General features: G+C 34.6%; 1 non-coding gene across 1 annotated transcript; it reads left to right on the top strand.

Moving 5' to 3' along the window:
• Positions 1-1,756: 1,756 nt before the first annotated feature.
• On the top strand, positions 1,757-1,863 carry LOC128280227 (small nucleolar RNA R71). The gene has a single exon (XR_008270407.1). It is a non-coding gene; the product is annotated as a small nucleolar RNA R71 (small nucleolar RNA).
• The last annotated feature ends 20,852 nt before the right edge of the window (positions 1,864-22,715 follow it).

Genomic DNA, 22,715 nt, shown 5'->3' with positions numbered 1-22,715 from the left:
TTGGAGGATCTGATGTCAAAATTTGTTCCAACGGATCCTCAACATAGTTGAGCTCCTTTTCCACTAATGAATCCTCTAAGTCGGATACTATAGAACAATCATCAATTGTGTCAAGAAATCGCATAGACTTAAAAACATTAAATGTTACCTGATCATCCTGAACACGCATCGTAAGCTAGCCCTTCTGCACATCAATAAGGGTCCTTCCGGTTGCTAAGAATGGTCTTCCTAGGATAATCGACACTTCTTTGTCTGCTTCAAAGTCTAGGATAACAAAATCAGCAGGGAAGATAAATTTATCTACACGTACCAATACGGCCTCGATTTTTCCTTCTAGATGTGCTAAGGATTGATCTGCTAGCTGAAGTGTAACCGTAGTAGGTCTAACTTCACCTATACCCAACTTTTTAAATATTGACATAGGCATCAAGTTAATACTAGCACCTAAGTCGCATAAAGCCTTACCACAATATGTTGCTCCAATGTTGTAAGGTATTGTAAAACATCTAGGATCCTTCAGCTTTGGGGGTAGTTTGTCTTGAAGATATGAGCTGTATTCCTTCGTCAAAGCTACCGTCTCAAATTCTCCAAGTCTTCATTTTTTGGACAAGATATCCTTCATAAACTTGACGTAGTTCAGCATTTGTTCAAGTGCTTCAACCAACGGGACGTTGATGTGAAGTTGTTTCAGTACGTCTAGAAATTTCTTGAATTAAATTTCCTGCATCTACTTCTGAAGTCTTTGAGGGGAGGGTGGTGGTGGTTTCTTTATTAGAATTGTTTGATTCATTTTTTGCGGTAATTCTGCATCTAACGGAGCTGTTAGTTGATCAGAATTAGCTGGTTCTAGAATTACCTTGTCGGGTTTTTCAGATTCTGGTTCTTGTGCAACTGGAATTTCAACACTCAGTTGAACTTCCTCTAAGTCTTGAGCATCAGCTGAATCCTTTTCAGCTTCGATAGTGTTGGGCTCTATTGTTTTTCGCTCCTCAATGTCAACGCTTTGCAATGCTCCTTCCTCGAATTCCTCGAATTCTCCGTATCACTAGGTAAAGCACCTTGTGGTCTGTTCCTGAGTTCAGTAGCCAGTTGGCCCACTTGATTTTCCAAATTCCTTAGAGTGGCATCATTTTTTTCCATGTATGCCATCAATAAATTCTCTAAGCTATTGGATGATTCGGCCTGAGCTGGTTTCTGAACTTGTTGAGAAAAACTAGGCGGCTGAGTCAATCTAGGTTGACCGTAGTTGTTACTGGTTCCAGCCCTTTGTTTGCTCTAGGAAAAATTCGAGTGGTTTCACCACGATGGGTTATAGAAGTTGGATTACAGTCCTTGCCTTCCTCAGTTTTGGTCCTGGTTACCCATGTAATATACGAATTCAGGGTTTGATGGACATTCTTCGAACAAATGTCCCTCCCCACAATAAACACAAGCTATACTCTCAAATTGGTGAGGTGGTTAGGCTGTAAAACTGTTAGACCCATTAGTGGTAAGATTCTTAAGCATTGAGAATATTGAAGATACCTGAGATGCAAGTGAAGTGAGAGCGTCCACTTCATGTATTCCAGCGACTCGTCTTCCTGATGCGGCTAGATTGGTTTGCCATTGATAATTGTTACTGGTGATCCTCTCGATTATTTTGTAAGCCTTATTATAGGACTTAAAAAGGAGAGCACTGTTAGTAGAAGCTTCCACTACCATCCTCGTGTGAGCATTAAGACCATTATAAAATGTCTCAATTTGGATGCAATGTGGGATTCCATGATGAGGGCATTTCCGTAATAGCTCTTTGTATTGTTCCCATTCCTCATACAAGGACTCATCATCTATTTGTTGGAAAGCAATGATCTCGTTCCTTAACTTAGCATTCTTACTAGGCAGGAAATACTTTATAAGGAATCTTTTGTCTAACTCTTGCCATGTAGAAATTGAGTTTGGTGGCAATGAATTCAACCAAGCTCGAGCTCTGTCCCTTAGTGAGTACGAGAACAGCTTCAATCACCATGCATCTTTGGAAACTCCAGCTAATTTGAAAGAGTCACTCACCTCCATAAATAGTCTTAAATGAAGATAAGGATCTTCTATAGGCATTCCACTGAATTCGCCCACTGTTTGAAGCATTTGGAACATGACTGCTTCAGCTCAAATTGTTGTGCCTCGATTTCGGGTCTCCTAATACCCAGATTAATATCATTAAAAACAGGCACTGCATACTGTCTCAAGGCTCTATCCCTATCATCAGCAATAAGGATAGGATTTTGAGCAAGGTTTGCTCCATTTCCTTGATTCATATTCTCAAAATTCATTCCTTCAGTCCTTCTTTGGTTAACTTGTCTTCGTCGCTATCGAAAAGTTCGTTCAATCTTAGGGTCTATAGGGAGTAGGTCATTAATTTGGTTAATACTCATAAACACCTGAAATAATCACAGAAAAATTAATTAAGTTAAAAATTAAACTGAAAAATAAACCAAAATGTAAAACTAACAAATTCACAAATAATGAATTTTTGAAACGATCCCCGGCAACAGCGCCAAAAACTTGGAACGACGGAAAAATGTGCAAGTGTACACAATCGTAACAATTAATAAAGTGACAAGTAAATGTTGAGTTATCGTAGCCACAGGGGTTGTAAAAGAATTATTTCTGAAATTAATTGTAAAACACTTTGGTGAGGTAAAAATAATTTGGTTTTAAAAGGTGGTCAAAATTTGTTTAAAAACTAAGTGAATAATTAAAAATAACAAAGGAGTACCAATGCACAATTTCAAATAAGATTTAATCAATGTAACATAATTGTGTTAGATTAATTATATTTCTTGAACTCAGAATTATTAAACTCATGTTTATACTTTATTTAATAAATTCACAAAGAACCCGGAATTTGCTAACTCATGAACAAACTTACATACAAAAATCCATTCATCTCTTGACATATCCCTATGTCAATTCAATCGACTAAATAGATTCTAGCAAGCAAAAATGCTATTGCACATACATACTCATTAAATTGAACCAATCTCTTGCATATCCCTATGTCTATTCAAATGATTAATTAAATCTAATAAGCATATAAAAGACTTTGTGAAGTAACAAGGCATCCCTACCTTGAAACAATTTAATCACAATAATCTTGCAAGTTATGCAAGGCAATAATATCGCCAGATACATTGCTAATTTACCCTTCAACTACCTTAGAAGAATGAGCATGCACTGATTAAGTACTGTGTCAATTAATTACAATTTCAATCCGTTTAAATAATTAATTCATTAGTTACCTCACAGTCGTAATGCAACAATAACTTAGGCATGGTTTTACTTAATCAAGCATCTTACCGAGGCTTATAACAGCATAAACATCATTTTAACAATTTAAGCAGGCAGAATATAATCAACCCAACACAAACATAATTTAAGTAGAATTGATTAAAATAACCAATTCAATAGCATAAATATTCATAAACATGTTCTTCAAAACAATAACAAAAATTAAAGAGTTAGGGAACAAAAGGCAAATTCGGTGTTTCTCCGTGGCTTGACTAGTTGCTCCGTTCTTCGTTCTTCATTGGCCTTGGCTATCAAGGTGGCTTATTAACACCTAATTGCTGCTCCAAAATGGCTGATAGAAGCCTCTTTCTCAAGAGAAGAAATCGACACTTGAACAAGAGGGAATGGAATGGGAAAAAAATGAGAGAAAAGTGAGATAGAGAATGAGAGAATGATGTGAAGTGAGTGATGCTTTGAATGATCAGCAAGGAGTGGCTTCTATAGCTGATTGTGGCTGCTAAAAATAGAAAATTCCAGCAGCCAAAGTGACCTCCCTTGGCCGGCCATACACATGGTAAAGTTGAGAGTTTCAACTTTGCTATTTTAAGCTTGGGGCAAATCTACAAAGCCATAATTTAAGGTGGGGTTTGAATGCGATTTAGAAGTCTTTTGAGGTCCTTTTTGAAAGCATATTTAATCAGCTAAAATGCTGATTTGGGTCAGCATATGGACGGTTCTGGGCTGCCCATTTAGTGGCTGGTTCGGTTCACTCAATTTGGCCCGACCAATACAGTTCAACTGGACCCTTTCTCCATAATTAATTAAAAATAATTTATTTAACCCACATTAAATAGGGAATAAATTAAAATGAATTAAATTATGAATTAATACACATTTCTGGACCGTCTTAGGCTGGAAATTAAAGTGCCTTGATACTTCAAATTGCTTCTCAGTTTTGTGCTTTCAGCAGTGTCAGTCGAGCCAATTTTCGACCTTTGCGCGAATCTGTCGAAAATAGTCAAAATTAAGTATAAAATTAAATAAATTCGCCATGTTCATATTTTTAACATGATTTAATTATGTTATAATATTTAATTATTTTTTGACAAGAATTTAACTGGATTTGCATGAATTTAAGTAAAATTGGGTATGAAAAAGTATATAAATTTTTGTGTTTCCAATGGCTAGAATTGTTAAAAGATTACGAGCTTGTGATTGACTACCACCCGGGAAAGGCTAATGTTGTTGCTGATGCTTTAAGTGGAAAATCACTATTTGCTTTACCTGTAATGAATGCGAATTTGGCTATGATTGATGATGGTTCGATAGTAGCTGAACTAAAAAGCAAGACCTTTATTTATTCAAGAAATTTGTGATGCCCAGAAGGTTGATAATGAGTTGATCACAAAACGAGCTCAGTCTGAGACAAATGCAAATTCAGAATTCAGAGTTGATGCTGATGACAGTTTGAGATTCAGAGATCGAATATGCATTTCGAGGAATTAAGAGTTGATTCAGATGATTTTGAATGAAGCTCATAGTAGTCGGTTATCTGTTCATCTAGGAAGTACAAAAATGTATAATGATCTAAAATAGCTTTACTGGTGGTATGTAATGAAACAAGACATTTCTGACTTTGTTGCAAGATGTTTAGTCTGTCAACAAGTAAAAGCTGAACATCAGGTACATTCAGGATTACTTCAGCCTATCATGATACCTGGGTGAAAGTGGGATAGAGTCATGATGGATTTTGTATCTGGTTTACTGTTGACACCGAGCAAGAAAGATGCAATCTAGGTTGTTGTTGATAGATTGACTAAATCGGCTCATTTTGTTCTGATACGTATAGACTACTCACTTGATAAGCTGGCTGAATTGCATGTTTCTCAGATTGTGAGATTACATGGTGTGCCTATATCTATTGTTTCGAATAGAGATCCGAGGTTTACATATCACGGTTTTGGAAAAAACTACAATATACACTAGGTATGAAATTACATTTTAATACTACTTTCTATTCGCAAACAGATGGCCAGTCTGAGCGAATTATTCAGATACTTGAGGATATGTTAAGATATTGCATTCTCGAGTTTGAAGGTATATGGGAACGATACCTACCTCTGATTGAATTTGCATACAAGAATAGTTTTGAATTGAGTATCCAAATGGAACCTTATGAGGCTTTGTACAGCCGTAACTGTCGTACACCGTTATACTGGACTGAGCTCAATGAAAAAAAGATACACGGGGTCGATTTAATCAGAGAAACTGAACAGAAAGTGAAAGTGATCCGTGAAAGTTTAAAAGCAGCATCAGATCATCAGAATTCTTATGTGGACTTGAAACGTAGAGATATAGAGTTTCAGATCAGAGATAAAGTTTTCTTGAAAGTCTCACCGTGGAAGAAAATACTCAGATTTGGTCGTGAAGGAAAATTGAGTCTGAGGTTTATTGGTCGTATGAGATAATAGAGCGTATCGGGCCAATTCCTTATAGACTATTGTTGCTACTTGAGTTAGAAAAGATCCACAATGTATTCCATGTTTTAATGCTTCATAGATATCGGTATGATCCTTCACATGTGATTTTTTTGACTGAGGTTGAGATTAAGCCTGATATGACATATGAGGAAGAAGCGATTCGTATTCTGGCTCACGAGATTAAAGAGTTACAAAATAAGAAGATTCTGTTAGTTAAAGTATTGTGGCATAAACACCGTGTTGAAGAAGAAACATGGGAGCTAGAGGATACAATGAAAGAATGTTATCTGAACCTATTCACTGATAATATTTTCGGGGACGCAAATCCCTAAGGGGAGAGAGTTGTAACAGCCCGATTTAGACCTTAACCGGAACGGTGGCTTCGAGACCAAAAATTCAAGTCGAAAAAATATTTTAAAATTATTATTTGTGTTTATTTTGTGTTAATTCATATCTGTGAAATTTTCGTGATTTAATTTTGTCATTTAGGTGTCCGATTAAATAAAAGGACTTAATCGCGTAAAATAAAAATTAAGTGGTAACTTGTATAAGGGCTGAATTACTAATGTTTTTCTAATTTGGAGTCTTTATGATGAAATTATTCCATTAACATGATGTTGGACGGTAATGGACATATGTTATATAATATTGTTAGTATTTCATAAAGGGTAATTAGGTAAAATAGTAATAAGTTAATATATATGTTAATATATCATAAAAAAATAAACTATAATCACATTATTTTTCTTTTTTCTTGCACTGATTATAAACAAAAGAAAAAAAAAAGAAAGAACAAGAGCTAGGTTCAGCCATCTTTTTCATCTTGATTCAAGGTTCGTTCTTAGTCGGTTTTTGAAAATTTTTACGTTTTTGAGATCGTTGCTTCGAGTACTAGAAAACCCAAGCTTTAATTTTTTATTTTGATGAATATTTTGAATTGTGCCATTGTTGATTAGTTTGTGATTTTTGTTGTTTGATGATGAAAAATGAAAGATATGTTTTAGATTAACATGTTTTGTATTGGAGTTTTTGATGATTTTGAGTAATTAAGACTAAATTGCAAAAATAATAATTTGAGGGACTAAAATGTAAAATTAATAAAATATATGGGCTTTTGTAGGCATGGGTACCATTCGGCCTAACATAGGTGCTTTGAAATTTTGTGTATTTTATATTTTGCGCAATAGGGACTAAATTGTAAAAATTGTAAATGCCAGGGTAAAATGGTAATTTTCCCATTTATGTGTTTTTGGACTAAATTGAATGAAAATATGTTTGAATGAGCTTAATTTGAATATGTTTAGATCAAGAACCAAAGAAATCAAATTTGGACCTGGAAAAAATGAAAGTTATCGACTAGCAGCCCCGTCCTATTTTACGACATCCGAGGTAAGTTTATAAGCAAATAGACATATTTAATTGTAGTTAAATGTTAATATTATATGCCGTTAAGATTGTATGAACATATATAAGCTATATCTAAATATGATCAAGCTTGGTTACTATATCTCTAAATTGGTTTCGACCGAGTTACGATGTCCGAAAGCCCCGTATGAACCTTACATATGTCTTGACATAGAATTCTGATACATGTGTGCGAGTAAGACCATGGCATCGATATGGGATCCCGATATGTGTTTACGAGTAAGACTCTGTCTGGGACAGTGGCATCGATATGTGACTACCTGTAATACCACGTCTGGGACATTGGCATTGTATGATTTATGTAATTATCTGAGTGTCCTATCCAATTTCGAATGTTTCATCAGCCAGAGGGAAATTGTGATTGGATGTGTTAAATAAGCAAAAAGGAACAGGTATGATTTAGCTTGTTACTTATCAATTATAAGGTAAGTATGTGACTTGTTTGATAATCAAGTTTATACATGATATAAAGAATAAACTTCCATGATTTAAATAAGCGTATTCAGTTTTGAACAAATGGTGTGAATATTATGGAAATGATTCTTGGATATGCATTTATATGTAACAATGTATACTTGGCCATGAAAGTAGTTTATGTACGTGTTGTTATAATTAGATTCTTGAGCTTATATAAATATGTATACTTGTGAATTTGATTACATAATGGCAATTTAACTTAGAAAGTCGATTGATATTCGGTTAAGGTAGTATTGTGCATGAGAATGTAGTATTTTATCTTATTTGTAGATTTAAGATTAAGCATTGATAATGATAATATAATCAGGCAAGCTCAATCAATTTATATATGTTATTAAGTTGTTTATCTGCTTATGACTTACTAAGCTGTGGTAGCTTACTTTGTGTATTATATTATTCTGTTTTATAGATTTTTAAAGCTACAAGCTTGGAGATTGTCAGCTAAGCTCATCACACTATCTACTGTTTTGGTACCTTTTTAGCTAAACTTAAATTATGGCATGTATAGGCTGAAATTTATCTTTGAAGTGTTGAATGTTGGTTATGTATGTAAGCCATGTGAAAATGGCTAGTCTTTAATTTTTGTATCCGGCCATGGTGAGTATGAGTTATGTTTAATTTAGTTTTATAGTTATGTGTTGTGAAGTTATAATATTCATGACAAGTACTAAATGCTTTGAAAATGATCTGTTTAACATGATTAAGTTCGGCCTTATGTGTTCTTGACTAGAATGTTAAGTGAGATTAATTGTTGGTAAATTCCTAAAGGAAACTTAGATGTGCATATGGTGTTAGGTAGTAAATTCGGCTATAAGGAATAAAAGCTTTATATGTATTTATTGAAATTGATAATTGGTATGGTTTTGTTTTGGTTATGGTCTAAATTGTTTCGGTTATAATGTTATATATATCATGTTATGTGTAGTACATGTGTTTAGCGATGTAAGTATTGCAAATGGCTTGCAAACAGTCATGATATATATATTTTATTTATAGCATGTTAGTTAGTTCGGATAAGTTGGACAGTTAAGAATAAAGTATGATACTAATAGTTAAGTTTTTTACATGGTTGTGTTTGAATAAGATTAAAGAAATAGCTTTCGGTCATATGACGTACAGCATGAATAATATTTATGAGATATATGTGATTCGACACTTAAGGAAGTTATATATATTTATATTAGATTGATGAAGTTTTTAATAAATTATATGTTAATAGATGAAAATAGTTTTTATAAGGTGATTGGCTAAATGACATTGGATAAATACATTTAAGTAATTGAACATGGCTTGTTGATGTAAGTCTACATATCTACATATATGTGCTTATAATATGGTTGATATGTACATGCGAATGGCAATGTAAAATTTGTTAGATATTTATAAACTATTAAATATGCATAAATGTATTGAGTTGGCCAAGTAGACATAGAATTGAAATGAGATATTTATAACCGAGTGTTTGTTATTAAGTTGTATGAATATGTTAATACATGAATTTACAAATAGATTAACACATTAAAGCCGCATAAATGAAAGAAAAGGTTAGTAATGAAAATTAGTTCAATTGATGAATAACTTATGTATATACATGACTTACTAAAGAATAAAAAAAATTATAGATATAATATTCCATAATAAAATTATTGATATGCTATATGTTCTGTATATATATATTGAATTGTTTTCGATATGTATATATATATCTTGGATTATGTTTCATTTAATCTATGTGGTGAATGATAATAAATTATGATTAGATTTTGGATTAATTCATAAGCATTAATGTGATTTAAATCGTGGATTGCAGTGAACGTATGATTCGCATATGTAATACGGTAGCTAAATATATGTGATTATGACTTGATTTAATATGATAATGTTTGGAACTATGCTTTCATTTAGTAATGCCTTGTAACCCTATTCCGGTGACAGATACGGGTTAGGGGTGTTGCATTACTGGTACATTCACTCTTTATGATACTAATGTAATTGCATTAATTGATCATGGTTCTATTCATTCTTATGTGTGTGAGACATTTGTACTCAGCAAGACTCTGCCTGTTGAGTCTGCTGAGTTTGTGATTAGAGTGTCAAACCCGTTGGGCCGGTGTGTTATGGTTGACAAAGTGTGTAAGAATTGTCCCTTGATGGTTCGAGATTTGTGCTTTCTGACTGATTTGATGTTGCTGCCGTTTGATGAGTTCGACATAATTCTGGGTATGGACTACTTGACTTTACATGATGTTGTTGTAAACTGCAAAAGAAAGACTATTGATATACGGTGTCAGAATGATGAGGTTATTCGGATTGAATCTAGTGATTTGTATGGTTTACTAGCAATAATTTCTTCGATGCTAGCTCAGAAATATGTGAGAAAAGGGTGTGAAGCTTATTTTTCCTACGTGCTTGACAGTGAAATGGCTGAGAGAAACATTGAATCAGTACCTGTTGTATGTGAGTATCCAGATGTATTTCCTGAAGAATTACCGGGTTTGCCACCTATTCAAAAAGTAGAGTTTGGTATTGAGTTAATGCCTAGGACGACTCCGATATCCATAGCTCCGTACAGAATGGCACCTACAGAATTAAAAGAATTGAAAGCTCAGTTGCAAGAATTGACAGATAGAGGTTTTGCACGACTGAATTTCTCTCTGTGGGGTGCTCCTGTGTTGTTTGTGAAAAAGAAAGACGGAACTTTGAGAATGTGCATTGATTATAGACAGCTTAATAAGGTGACTATAAAGAATAGGTATACGTTGCCACAGATTGATGATCTGTTTGATCAACTGAAATGGGCTACAGTGTTTTCGAAGATACATTTATTATCAGGCTACTATCAGTTGCGAGTTAAAGATTCAGATGTACCAAAGGCTCCTTTCTGAACGAGGTACGGACACTATTAGTTTTTGGTTATGCCTTTCAGACTCACTAATGCACCGACTGTTTTCATGGATTTGATGAATTAGATCTTCAGACCGTATCTGGATTGGTTTGTGGTTGTGTTTATAGATGACATTTTGATCTATTCTCGTGATGAAATCGAACATGCTGAACATTTGAGACTTGTGTTACAAACTTTGCGAGATAAGCAGTTGTATGCGAAATTCAATAAATGTGTGTTCTGGTTAAGTGAAGTCAGTTTTCTGGGCCATGTAGTGTCAGCATCTGGTATTCAGGTTGATCCAAGTAAAATTTAAGCTATACTTGATTGGAAACCTCTGAGGAATGTACCTAAAGTCTAATGTTTTCTAGGACTTGCTGGTTATTATAGACGGTTGGTGAAAGGTTTCTCTATGATTTCAACTCCGATGATAAAGCTATTACAGAAAGATGTTAAGTTCGAGTGGACAGAGAAGTGCCAGAAAAGCTTTGATCAGTTGAAAACCCTTTTGACTGAAGCTCTAGTACTAGCTCAGCCAAAATTGGGTAAAGAATTTGTTATTTATAGTGATGCATCTTTAAATGGTTTGGGTTGTGTTTTGATGCAGGAAGGTAAAGTTATAGCTTATGCCTCGAGACAGTTAAAGCCACATGAAAAGAACTATCTGACATACGACCTAGATTTGGCAGCTATTATATTTGCGTTGAAAATTTGGCGTCGCTATCTTTTTGGTGAGAAATGTCATGTTTATTCTTATCACAAAAGCTTGAAGTACTTGATGACTCAAAAAGATCTGAATTTGAGACAACACCGATGCTTAGAATTGTTAAAAGACTACGAGCTTGTGATTGATTACCACCCGTGAAAGGCTAACGTTGTTGCTGATGCTTTAAGTCAAAAATCGTTGTTCGCTTTGTGTGTAATGAATGTGCATATGACTATGTCTGATGATGGTTCGATAATAGCTTAATTGAAAGCAAGACTAATATTTGTTCAACAAATTTGTGATGCCCAGAAGATTGATAATGAGTTGATAGCAAAACAAGGTTAATGTGATCTAAATGTTGATTCAGAGTTTCGAGTTGATACCGATGGCAATTTTAGATTCAGAAACCGAATATGTGTCCCAAGGAACTCAGAGTTGATTCAAATGATTTTAAATGAAGCTTATAGCAGTCGGTAATCTCTTCACCCAGGCAGTACAAAGATGTATAATGATCAAAAATAGCTTTATTGGTGGCATAGTATGAAACGAGACATTTCTGACTTTATTCCAAGATGCTTAATTTGTCAACAAGTAAAAGCCGAGCATCAGGTACCCTCTGGATTGCTTCAGCCGATTATGATGCCGGAGTGGAAATGGGATAGAGTTACTATGGATTACTGTTAACACGAAGCAAGAAAGATGCAATCTGGGTTATTGTGGATAGATTGACTAAATCGGCTCATTTTGTTCTGATATGTACAGACTACTCGCTTGATAAGATGACTGAATTGTATGTTTCTCAAATTGTAATATTGCATGGTGTGCCTATATCTATCATTTCGATAGAGATCCAAGGTTTATGTCGCGGTTTTGGAAGAAACAGTAAGATGCACTGGGTATGAAATTACATTTCAATACTGCTTTCCATCCTCAAACAGATGGTTAGTCTGAACGAATCATTCAGATACTTGAGGATATGTTGAGATGTTTCATTCTCGAGTTCCAAGGTACGTGGGAATGATACCTACCTCTGATTGAATATGCGTATAATAACAGCTTTCAGTCGAGTATCAAAATGGCACCTTTTGAGGCTTTGTATGGCCATAAATGTCGTACACCATTGTACTGGACTGAGCTCAGTGAAAATAAAATACATTGGGTCGATTTGATCAGAGAAACTGAACAGAAAGTGAAGGTGATTCGTGAAAATCTGAAAGCAGCATCAGATTGTCAGAAATCATATGCGGACTTAAAACGTAAAGATATAGAGTTTCAGATCGGAGATAAAGTCTTCTTGAAAGTCTCACCATGGAAAAAGATACTCAGATTTGGTCGTAAAGGCAAATTAAGTCCGAGGTTTATTGGACTGTATGAGATTGTAGAACGCATTGGACTGGTTGCTTACAGGCTGATGTTGCCACCTAAGTTAGAAAAGATCCAAAATGTATTCCATGTCTTGATGCTTCGTAGATATCGATCTGATCCTTCACATGTGATAAGTCCGTCTGAGATTGAAATTAAGCCCGATATGACGTATGAAGAATAATCAGTTCGTATTCTGGCTCACGAGATTAAAGAGTTACAAAATAAGAAGATTTTATTAGTTAAAGTATTGTGGCTTAAACACGGAGTTGAGGAAGCAACATGGGAGCCAGAGGATGCAATGAGAGAACGTTATCCGAACCTATTCACCGGTAAGATTTTCGGGGATGAAAATCCCTAAGGGGGAGAGTTGTAATAGTCTGATTTAGACCCTAATTGGAACGGTCACTTCGGAACCAGGAATTTGAGTTAGAAAAATAATTTAAAATTATTTCCTGTGTTTATTTTGTGTGAATTTATATCTGTGAAATTTTTGTGATTTAATTTTGTCATTTGAGTGCCCGATTAAATAAAATGACTTAATCGCGTCAATTAAAAATTGGGCAGTTTAATGTATAAGGGCCAAAATGCTATTGGTTTTTAAAATGGAAGCCTTTATATTGCAATTAGCCTATAAATTATTAAGTGGATGGCAATAGATTTATATTATAAGGTTTTGATATAAATTAATTAAGGTTACTTTAGTAAATTAATATTACAAACTGTTATAATATAACATATATCATAAAAACAAAATAATAAGCCAAGTTCATATTATGTTCTTTTGACCGAAACCAAAAGAAAAAAGAAAAAAAGAAAATAAAACCTAGTTCAGTCATAGTCAAGCTCAATCAAGATTAAGAACCAAAGAAATCAGATTTGGATCGGGGAAAAACGAAAGTAGTCGACTAGCAGCCCTTCTCGTTTTATAACGTCTGAGGTAAGTTTATAAGCAAATAGACGTACTGAATTATAATTATATGCAAATTATACTTGTTGAAATGAAATATGTGATTTTAATTATGAATTGGCCGAATGTGAGTAAGCTCGAATACTATGTTTCCGAATTCGTTTCAATCGAGCCTCGAGTCTGAAAGCCACGTTTGAACCTTAGGAATAGCTAGGATACGTATGTCATGACATAGGATTCTGATGTATGTGTGCGAGTAAGACCATGGCATCGATATGTGATTCTGATATATGTGTACGAGTAAGACCCTATTTGGGACAGTGGCATAAATATGTGACTACATGTAAGACCACGTCTGGGTCGTTGGCATTGTATGATTTATGTGATTATCGAGTGTCCTATCCAATTCCAAATGGTTCATCAGGCAAAGGTAAATCGTATACAGATGTGTAAAACGAGCTAAATGGCTAGGTATGAGTTAGTTTGTTGGCTACTAGTAATAAGTTAAGTATGTACTTAATATTTTTTCTATTCATGTGTAATTGGTAACGATGAATGTAAATGAGTTTGGCATGTGTATTTGGCCTTGGCTAAATAAATCGAGTATCAATGAAATGATTCATGATTATGTGCAAATGTGTGTGACCATAAATATTCGGCCTTATAGGTGATATATTTATATGTGAGGTTATGATAGGATTTTCGAGCTTATGTATATTAGTATATGTAGGTATGGTTTTATTATAACTAATTGGTTTTGGAAGTTGATTGTTGAAATGTTAATATAACTATGCGAGTATTCGGCTTAGGTGAAGAAATGGTCTATAAAAATATCTTAAGTAACCTATTTGAAATTTTGACGCCAAGTATGTTAATGTTAGTATAATTCGGTTAATTATATTAAGTTGAAAACGACATTTGGTTGTTTATTTGCTTATGACTTACTAAGCTATGATAGCCTACTCTGTGTGTTCATGTTACCTTGTTTTATAGATTTTGGATTCAAGTTACAAGCTCAGAGATCGTCAACAAAGTCTATCACACTATCTACAATTTCGGTATTTAAAAATTCGAACTCAAATTGTGGCATGTATAGACTAGAGTGTATTTTGTAAAGTTGGATTTTTTGTTTATGTGTAATCTAAGCCATGCGAAAATGGCTAAATTATTATATTAGAATTTTGTTATGTTAGGTAAGGCTTATATTAATCTTGATTATTAAGCTGTGTGCCATGAATGCATAATATATGTGATAAGCACTATATGTTTTGAAAATGGCATGTTTATTATGTTTAAACTTGGTCTTGAAGTTCTTATTCAATATGTTTAATGAGCTTGATCATTGGTAATTGATGACGGAAGTTCTGGATGCGTATATGACTCTAAGTAGCAAGATTCGATTGTGAAAGAATAATAGTATAATATGTATTTGATATTTTAATTAGTTTGTAATGGAAAATATGAAATGCGAAATAATTTAATGATGGGTGATTAAGTTCTAGCTTGATTAATTCGATTATTAAGTGGTAAGTAATGCATGTGTTCCATGATTAATTTGGTTGACTGTTTGGTATGTATTTGATCTCAAATGTTAAGTGTAGCATTGGCTATAGGGTAAATGCGCACCATGCTTATATATATATATATGTATTGATTTGGTTATATATAAATGTTTGGTCCTATATTGAGTCTATACCGAGTGTGTAAACAAAATTCATGAAATTTGTAATGATGTTATATATATTTGGCCAATGGTTCACTATGAATGTTATTGTGTTAAGGTAAATTATGAAATTGATAGGTAAAGAGAAAGACATATGCAGGATACAGATTTTGGGTGTTCACTTATGGACTAAGTTAAAACATGTGTATATGACATTTGGTCTTATTAGATATGCTAGGTTTTTATGTGCCTTATATATGTGTAATGATGTTCATATTTATGGATACTATTAACTTATATATGTGGTTACATGAATTTGCTAAATACATGTACTTTGTAAATGTGTACGATGACATAAACTAACCTAATAAACTAGGAAATGAGGTGAGTTGACTTATAACCGATTACTTCTTTTTTTTTTTTTGGTATTAATATGTAAAACGTATGAGACACATATAGGTTACTATGGTAATGCCGCATTTCTGAAATTGTAGATGTATTATAATTTGCATTGCTACATGTGAACGATATGACTATATATATAGGATATGAAATGTTCAAATTTGAATGTTGTATTAGTTTATGAAATAAATCCTAATTAACTTTTGAGACATATTTATACGAATATATAAATATTTATATTTAATTATTCAGAATTGTGTTTTATTCTATAATGCCTTATGACCCTATTCTGGCAACGGATACGAGTTAGGGGTGTTACACATACCTTGCCACCAATAGTGTTGTTTCAGATCATTATACATCTTCGTACTACCCTGGTGAACAGATAGCCTACTATTATGAGCTTCATTCAAAATCATTTGAATCAATTCTGTATTTCTCGGAACGCATATTCGGTTTCTGTACCGCAAACATCCCTCGGCATCCGCTTGAAATTCTGAATCAACGCTCGAATCACATTGAGCCCACTTTACTATCAATTCATTATCAACCTTCTGAGCTTCGCAAATCTATTGAATAAATAACGGTCTTGCTTTTAACTTGGCTATTATCGCACCATCATCTGACATAACCATATATGCATTCATTGCACACAAAGCAAACAGAGATTTTTGACTTAGAGCATCAACAACAACATTAGCCTTTCTCGAATGATAGTCAATCACTAGCTCGTAATCTTTTAGCAACTCTAACCATCGACACTATCTCAAATTCAAATCCTTTTGAGTCATCAAGTACTTCAGACTTTTGTGATCAGAATAAACCTGACATTTTCACCAACCAGATAGTGGCGCCATATTTTCAATGCAAACACAATAGCTGCCAACTCTAAATCGTGCATCGGATAGTTCTTTTCATGCGGCTTTAACTGTCTCGAGGCATAAGCTATAACTTTGCCTTCTCTCTTCAAAACACAGCCCACACCATTTAAAGATGCATCACTATAAATAACAAATTATTTACCCAATTCTGGCTGAACTAGCATTGGAGCTTCGATCAAAAGGGCTTTCAACTGATCAAAACTTTTCTGGCACTTTTCAGACCACTCAAACTTAACATCTTTTTACAGTAGCTTGGTCATCAGGGTTGCAATCATCAAGAACCCTTTCACAAATCGTCTATAGTAACCAGCAATTCCCAGAAAACTCCAGACCTCAGAAACATTTCTCAGAGGTTTCCAATCAAGTATTCCTGAAATCTTACTCGGATCAATCTGAATACCTGATGCTGAAACAATATGTCCCAGAAAGCTAACTTCGTGTTACCAGAATTCACATTTACTGAACTTCGCATACAACTGTTTTTCTCACAAAGTCTATAACACAAGTCTCAAATGCTCGGCATGTTCAGTTTCATCACGGGAGTAGATCAATATATCATCAATGAACACAACCACAAACAGATCCAAATACTATCTGAAGATTCGATTCATCAAATCCATAAAAATAGTAGGTGCATTAGTAAGTCCAAAAGGCATAACCAGAAATTCATAATGTCCTTACCTTGTTCGGATGGCAGTTTTTGGTACATCGGAGTCTTTAACTTGCAACTGATAGTAGCCGGATCTCAAATCTATCTTCGAAAACACTGTGGCTCCTTTCAGTTGATCAAATAGGTCGTCAATCCATGGCAACAGATATTTATTCCTTATAGTCACCTTATTGAGCTGGCGATAATCAATACACATTCTCATAGTTCCGTCTTTCTTTTTCACAAATAACACAGGCGCACCCTAGGGGGAGAAACTCGGTCGCACAAAACCTCTATCTGTCAACTCTTGCAACTGAGCTTTCAATTCTTTTAATTCAGTAGGTGCCATCTGGTACGGAGCTATTGAAATCAGAGTCGTCCCCGGTACTAATTCAATACCAAACTCTACCTCTCGGACAGGTGGAAAACCTGGCAATTTTTAAGGAAACACATCCGGATACTCGCACACAACTGGCATGGATTCAATCTTCTTTTCAGTCACTTTACTATCAAGCACATAAGCAAAGTAAGCTTCACAACCTTTTCACACATACTTCTGAGCTAACATCGAAGATATTACTACTGGTAAACTACTCAGATCATTAGATTCAATCCGAATAATCTCGTTATTCTGACATTTCAAATCAATGGTCTTTCTTTTGTAATTAACAATGGCATCAGGCAAAGTCAACCAATCCATAACCAAAATTATATTGAACTCATCGAAAGGTAACAACATCAAATCTACCAGAAAGAATGAATCTCGAATCATCAACGGGTAATTTTTATATACTTTATCAACCAGAACACATCGGCCCAAGGAGTTCGATACTCGAATCACAAACTCAGTAGACTCAACAAGCAAAGTCTTACTGGATACTAATGTTTCACACACATAAGAATGAGTCGAACCAGGATCAATCAATGTAATAACACTAGTATCGTAAAGAGTGAAAGTACCGGTGATAACATTTGGGGAAGAAGCGTCCTCGCAAGCACGTATAGCATATGCTCTAGCAGGTGCACGAGCCTCATATTGAACTAATGTATCTTTTGTCCTTCTCTGACTGCCACTTGCATTACAAGAATGCCTAGGTGGTCTGCCTCGCACTGACATATTACTCGGTCTCGCATTCTGAATAATGTTTTGCTCGACTAATATGGGGAAATCTCGAATAAAATGATCCATCGATCCACATTTAAAATAAGACCAATCATGCAATCTACAATCTCCAGAATGCCATTTACTACAATGCTTGCACTCATCTTTGTTCTGTCGAACATTGCCAACACTAGCTATCGAAGTGGCTCGTGAACTCACAAGGGGTCGGTCTCGATCTCATCTAGTAAAACCTGCAATATCCTTAGATTGACTAGAATCATCTCTGAATTTCTTCGATGCTGAGTGAAAAGTCTTACTTGAGGATCTTTTATAGGAATCTTTGGCTTCAAAATCAGTTTTTCTTTTCTCTTTCCTGAGCTCTTCGGCTTTGCAAGCTCGCTCAACAAGTACCATGAACTCTTTGATTTCAAGTATACCAACCAACAATTAATGTCTTCATTCAAACTATCCTCGAATCTTTTACACATGATAGCTTCAGTTGAAACACACTCACTGTAACACCCCGTACCCGAGACAGTTGCCGGAGTCGAACACAAGGTGTTAACGGGCTTAATTCATTACTTAAACAGCTCATACAATTCATTTTAAAATTTTCTAGACAAGCTGGCTAATTGCATCACAGTCGCTTTAAAAATCATATCTCGAGTTCCGAAACTCGAAATCCAATTCCGTAAATTTTTCCTGAAACTAGACCCATATATTTATCTAGTAAAATTTTTTTTAGAATTTTTTGTCGGCCAATTACTACAGTTTATTACTTAAAATCTCCCCTGTATCAGGGTTCGACTACTCTGACCTCTATGCATTACGAATTATATATCTACATGTACAGGGCTTCAATGCCTATGCCGTTTGTCTCTAACAAAAATAGACTCAATAATGAATCTGTACATATAAAGCATGACTTCTAATTATTTTTATAAAATTTATGGTGAATTTCCAAAGTCATAACAGGGGATCCAAAAATCGCTCTGGCCCTGTTTCACAAAAATTTAAACATCTCATAATATATAGCTCATATACCTGTTTGGCTTCTTCCATATGAAAATAGACTCATCAAGCATCGATTCCATAATTTATTCTTTATTTAATTCCATTTCTAATATTTTTAGTGATTTTTCAAATTCACATCACTACTGCTGTCTGAATCTATTTTATGGTAAAATTTACCTATTTCATGGTTTCCATGGATTAGCTAGTAATTTGGCATACATAACACCAAATATGATCTTGATTAGCCATTCCAATGGCTAGTCATTACCAAGAATTTCCATACTATTCAATAACCATATCATAAGTGTAACACCAAAATGATCACCATGGCATACAAAGATAATAATCAAATAGACTTAGACTATTACTCACTCAAAACCGAATTATCAAGGCCAAACTTATCAACCTTATAACTAAGCACCCATAAGGCCAAATCCAAACTTAGCATTTAAACCATATTCGCATGGCTAAAATTTACATATTAATGTTCAAACAAAACATAATAGCCTATACATGCGAAATGTTCTCTTAGACCAACTAAGAAGAGGGTACCAAAAGTTGCAAGCCGGTGTGATGACTTGACGATGGTCCCGAGCACACAAAATGGGTCAAAGAAACCTAACTAAGTAACAAACAAACACACCAAATGAGTATATAACTCAGAAGTCATAAGCCTCACATACCGCCATTTATAAAAGATCATAAGAGAAAGTAAATAATGCAAAATCAGCTACTCCAACCATACCGAACTATGCTATGATTTCTTAGAATTTCGATTCAATCTCATGCCAAGTCCTACAATCAAATCAAATACCAAAACAACCCAATTGATTTAGACCCGATTCCTCAAAGCATGGAATCATGATGCACTAGATAAATTTATACCTACTCAAAGACATGGCTCAAGTTCAATATTTTAGTTACTAGTTCTACCACTTCGTTCTTTCATGCACATTTTATATTATCAACCGAATTTGCACACATAGTGCTCGTCACACTCGCACACATAGTGCCATAGTAAACCGCACACTCGATGCATTGGATTTTCTCTCATGCTTCAACATCCAAATCGGCACACATAGTGCCACTTAATTCCACACATAGTGCCATATGTTAACTCATTATGATAAGGCAATTTACTTAATTCAAACAGCACATATGGTCACATTAATAAATAGGAAAATCGCTCCAAAAGAATCCTCATCAAAAGGAATTCTTTTATGATTCACTAGTATTATTTATATACAAACTAATCAACCTTACAAAAATGCTTAAGGACTTACCTTGTGTTGGGTAAAACGGTTCCAACTCGGCTACTCGATGTTCTTTGCTTTGCCCTTGCTTGATTCCCCTCCTTTAACTTCTTGAGCTTAATCGAATAAGTTAAACTAGTTTAACCGTCTTGCTATATATTTATATCAAGATATTAGTGATTTCATATCATAAGAAACACATGGTAAATTTTTATCTTTCTACCTTATGCTTTTGAGCCATTCGGCTAATAACCATATAATATCACCTTACTATCAATAATCCAATTACACATACATATATACATATTTGTATATTAGGCAAGCACCCTTACTAATTGCTCATTTTAGTCGATTTTATACAATCAAAGGTAATATCACAAATGGGCATACTTATATAGCCGAATGTGCAAAAATTAGCTTTAACATCACCTATACACTTAATTAGATGGCCGAATACTTATACTATCAATTAATATCATTTTATTCTTTTAAACACATAGTTTCCTCTCATGAACACTTGACCGAATTTTTCCTAATCTAGCATAGCTTCACATCTATTTGTAACATCATATAAATCCACATATAACTACATTTCTACCTAAATTTTCTTTCACCTTTCTACTATTTCCATTCACAACATCAAAAGCACCATACTCTTAGCATTTACCTCTCCCTAACCGTATGCCATTTAATTACCTATTTAGGTAGAAAATTAACATATGGGATATAATAAGACATTGGCTACTACTAGATTTTCACGAAAATTTTAACAAAACTAACATGAATCCTACCTTAATCAATCCCCTTAGGATGGCCGAATGTCTTAGAACATTTCTCTCTTCTTTCTCCTAGCTCACGGCACTTGAAAAAGAAAGAGGATGAAGACTTTCTCTTGCTCTCTTATTTCATTCATCTTTCCTTTCTTTAATTTATTTTAACCATTTACTAATAAAAGCATTACATTAAAAATTCAACTTAATGGAAGAACCATCCTTGCTTGGCCAGCCACTACTTGAGTTTTGGGCAATTTGACATGCAAACCCAAGTTTTCTCACCTTGTTGTTATTTGATCCTTACAATTTACCTATCATCTTTTCTAAGTTTCTTTCACATTCCTAAGAATAAATTAAAACATTAATTTTCCATACACACACTATTACACATCAACTATATGCAATTAAAATTAAATTAAATTTTTATGACTCGATTTTGTGGTCCCGAAACCACATTCCAACTAGGGTCAAATTAGGTCTGTCACAACTCTCCCCCACTTAAAAATTTTCGTCCCCAAAAATCTTTCCAGCGAATAAATTCGGATAACGTTCTTTCATAGATTCTTCGAGCTCCCAAGTAGCTTCTTCAACCCCATGCTTAAGCCATATTACTTTCACTAATGAGATTTTTTTTATTTCGTAATTCTTTTACTTCACGTGCTAAAATGCGAACCGGTTCTTCTTCGTAACTCAAATTAGATTGAATCTCGATCTCAGATGGAGCAATTATGTGCGATGGATCGGACCTATATCGTCGAAGCATCGAGACATGAAAGACGTTGTGAATCTTTTCAAGCTCAAGGGGTAAAATTAATCGGTATGCAACTGGCCCAATTCGTTCAGATATTTCATACGGCCCGATGAACCTCGGACTCAATTTGCCCTTACGGCCAAATCTCAGCACCTTTTTCCAGGGTGAGACTTTAAGAAACACTTTGCCTCCAACCTGATATTCAATGTCTTTTCTTTTTAAATCTACATACGACTTCTGACGATCCGAAGCGGCTTTGAAACTTTCACGAATTACTTGAACTTTCTGCTCAGCATCCCTAATCAAATCAACCCCGAAGATTTTACTTTCACTAAGTTCGGTCCAAAACAACGGTGTACGGCATTTACGATCATACAAAGCCTCGTAAGGTGCCATCTTAATGCTTGATTGAAAACTATTGTTGTAAGCGAATTCAATCAAAGGTAAATACCGTTCCCATGAGCCAGTAAACTCAAGGATGCAACATCTCAACATATCCTCGAGTATCTGAATTACTCGTTCGGATTGACCATCGGTCTGGGGATGAAAAGCGATGCTAAAATGCAACCTGGTACCCAATGCTTCTTGCAATTTTAACCAAAATCGTGATGTAAATCTCGGATCTCTATCCGACACAATAGAAATAGGTACTCCATGTAACCTTACAATCTGAGAAACATACATTTTAGCTAGCTTGTCAAGGGAATAATCCGTACATA

Source organism: Gossypium arboreum, chromosome 8, assembly GCF_025698485.1.
Source record: "Gossypium arboreum isolate Shixiya-1 chromosome 8, ASM2569848v2, whole genome shotgun sequence".
In the NCBI taxonomy this organism is placed as follows: Eukaryota; Viridiplantae; Streptophyta; class Magnoliopsida; order Malvales; family Malvaceae; genus Gossypium; species Gossypium arboreum.
This window is presented reverse-complemented; position numbering and strand designations above follow the sequence as displayed.